This window comes from Poecilia latipinna, unplaced genomic scaffold, assembly GCF_001443285.1.
Source record: "Poecilia latipinna isolate Pla-1442-1.1 unplaced genomic scaffold, P_latipinna-1.0 Scaffold286, whole genome shotgun sequence".
Taxonomy (NCBI): Eukaryota; Metazoa; Chordata; class Actinopteri; order Cyprinodontiformes; family Poeciliidae; genus Poecilia; species Poecilia latipinna.
The window spans coordinates 204,785-208,254 of NW_015112902.1; the positions used below are offsets into that span (position 1 = coordinate 204,785).

General features: G+C 38.8%; 1 long non-coding RNA gene across 1 annotated transcript in view; it reads left to right on the forward strand.

Annotated features, from left to right (window-relative positions):
* Nucleotides 1-2,804, forward strand: part of LOC106948410 (uncharacterized) — a 9,212-nt gene extending 6,408 nt beyond the window's left edge. Inside the window, exons 2-3 of the long non-coding RNA XR_001425164.1 lie at nucleotides 1,726-1,731; nucleotides 2,791-2,804. This is a non-coding gene — a long non-coding RNA (uncharacterized LOC106948410). The remainder of the gene's footprint in view (nucleotides 1-1,725; nucleotides 1,732-2,790) is intronic.
* The last annotated feature ends 666 nt before the right edge of the window (nucleotides 2,805-3,470 follow it).

Here is a 3,470-nt window from a genome sequence, read left to right on the forward strand (position 1 = left end):
CAAGTTCCTTACAGTCACCAGAGTTTGGAAAGAGAAGGCAACAAACACCTTTCTGCCTCAAGCCAGAAGATGGAAATGAGGAGTTATCAGTGACAGTGGCTTTTTAAAGGAGGCAACACATTCTTTCTTTTTCTAACCTAACTAGCTGAACTTGTTTCATCTCTTCATGTAAGATGTCAGAAACAATCCAGACAGAGGCGGGAGGAGGAAGGATGGGGTTCACATTGACGTAGGTTTAAGAACAAAGGCCCAAAAAGTGTGATGAGTAATGCAGTCAGCATCTATGCTATCTTGATGGCACATACAGAAGCAGCATTTAAATTACATGCTCTACCCATGCATTTTGGTTTAATATACCAAAATGCATGGGTAGAGCTTGACAAGTTGTGATTTAGAGTTGTTTCCTTGTCTTCCAAGCAGTGTGTAATTGTTACCATAAATCAACTTTACACCAGTAAGGAAACTGCAGGATTTTGCAGAAACTCATAAGGAAACATTTGACAAACTATCCTAATGGACAAGACCTAGTTGTGGGAACCTAACTTTGAGCAATAAAGGATTTACATCAACACAGTTTAAAATCTATTGTTAACTTTTGAGTTTAGTTTGCAGCTGTGAAATTTTTAAGACTATATTTTATGAAATATATAACACTGACAAACCTGGAGATTCACAACTTAATCACATCTTTATCGCTTCAGCTTAAATACAAACATGATACTGCCCTTTGTTAAACAGTTTGTTGTTTGCAACCAGCAATTACTGAGTCAATACAGGGGAATACAGGAGAATAATTTCCTTAAGGAATGATCCTACTGATAACATTCATTGGCAAAAATGTACTTCTGCTGTCAAAAATGTACTTTTGATATCAGATTTTATACTTAGTGATATATTTCTTATTCAATCTAGGATTATAATGTCTTGACAGATCTCTTATTTTCTGACACTCTTTTTATGTGTGCGAAAATGTGCGTAGAAAGAAATGAAAGCTACGCAAGCAAATCTAATTTTAGGTGAAGTACCTAAAAGTACCTATCAGGAAAAGCATGGCAGTTCATTTTTTTAGACACCTTCATTCCTGCCATGACGTAAAAGATGACTATCATGAACCACAAAGTCATATTTTTGGAAGTAATCTATTACTTACTGAGCAACAGCAACTAAATGAATTAATATAAAAAGGCAGAGGCAATTCTTTGTTATCTTAACAATATAGACTACAGGGGCCAGCATGGTTGGACCAAAGTTTAACTGCTGATGCGAGGTTGGGTGTTTGTTTTTGCATAGATCTTTCACAATCCACAAGATGCACAAGCCACTGCAGTGTACGTCATGTTTTGTTGTTTGTTATATACAACAGCAGAGTAAATACAACGATCATGGCAGAGAGGAACAACTTCTACAAGTTTGGAGGAGGAGGTTGGAAAAAATTATTATTTTTCATGTCAAAAAAAAAAGGCATCTGTGAGGTGTCCTGCTGCATCAGACGAGAACTGAGCAGGGGGAGTCTAATATTTCAGTAAGTAGCTACTTCCTCACGCCATCAAACAATTGTTCCTCAATATCTACTCTCTTACTGAAAAAACTGTGTTTTGACTGTCTATGCTAACGAACTTCTAAATGAAAGTTGAGAATTATTTTCTGCATAAATAAACACATCTACGAAATTCAGACCAATCACACAATAGGTGTGCAAGAAGAGGAGGATGAAAGGTTCGTCAGGGAGTTGTGACAACAAGGGGCAGATGATATGAACACAATAATGTGATTTTTGTCATGTATGCTGTGACAATGTGAACTGATTTTGGCAGTTCAGCTCGGCCACTTCTTGCAAAGTTTGATAAGGTTAACACGTTTACATTTGCATGTAAAAACTCAATGTCTCGTATTAAAACTAAAAATCATTTATGTGAGTTAATACTCTACAAAACAACACATGCAAATTTAAGTAGGTATTCCATGCAAATGTAATGAAGAAAAGAGCACATTTGCAAGACCATTTATGTTTATGTTGGACCAAAGTTTAACTCCTGATGCAAAGTTGGATGTTTGTTTTTGCTCAGATCTGTCACAATCCACAAGATGCACAAGCCAGCCTGGACTTCAGGGTTTCCCCCAGAAAACTTGCTAAGCCCGGTGGTCAGGGCGCCAAGGTGGTCTACCGTGTTTTGTATTAAAAATGCTAAGTAGGCAGGAGAAGTAAAAATATTACTGGGTAATTATATGTTACGGGAAAACATCACCAGTGAAACCCACAACTAGTCTTAAAAACAACTATTCAAAAAATACAATTAAAATTTATATAAATTTGCACTTCTGTTAAATCCAAATTAAGTCAGTGGCTCCAAAAGGCCCCCCAGACCTTCAGGGACCCATAAATGCTAATATTTTTACACAGACCACAGATATATAAATGCAGCATTTGTTTATTGAGATTATCAATGCTGCTGAATTTGATATAATGGTTTCAGCATACATAAATTAAACTATTTAAATTGGTTAACATTTAAATTTAAGATTTTAAGGAGCTGGCAAGTTTACTTGTTAACGTGTAAGAATCACAAACTGTTGTGGTTGCTCAAGTTTGAGGGACGAGTTTTTCAGATCTCCGTGCGGCCGCGTGCATTAACTCTGGCTAACTAAGTAGACAAAGCATTTGTTAAGGTTTGGTGCACCGTTTCACCGGAAAAATACTAAAAACAATAATAAAATAATATAAAACCAGCGTGGTGCGTGACTACGAGGCGAGCGCGAAAGCTCCTCACCGGGCTGAAGCTGCATGATGAGGTTGGCGCTGGTTCGTTAACCACTAACGTTCCGGCCAACCGGGACCATAGACATAACCTTTACAGGGAAGACAGAGCCAAACTCTGGACGGCGTGTTGAGATGTAAACGTCGCATATAATTCTGTCCTCAAAGATCAATCATTCTCACCGCTCGCTCAACGCGCAAATGGCTGCAAACAGATGCGAGACTACAAGTTATTCCTGCGGTTCACATAGAGCTACGCAACCAGAGCTAACGCGGTTCGTTTTGAACTCTTACCTTGATATAGAGTTATCCAAAGAAAAATAACTACCCACACTGGGTTGATGTAAATGTCCATACAGGTCAGCATGTGTCCAGTTCGAGTGAAAGGAGGCGCGCGGGATCCGCGCTGAGGTTAACTTAATAAAGCAGCAGCAGCGCGCGAGGCAAGGCGCAGAGGCGCCAGCTGTGTGATTGGTCCGCACTCGGCTTTAATTGCATAAACTATAAACCTTTTAGAAATAAATCTGCTTCGCGGGTGAAACGCTCAGAACAGAGATGCTTGCAATCCGGCTTAAAGATTTATCTAAAGAAAAAAATAAATAAATAAAATAAGCGACCCCCCTTCCACCCCCCATCTAAAAATAAAAACAAGCAACGCTTAGCATGGCGGCCGCCAGGCTTATAATACACTAGGGGAAACCCTGGACTTCCATAT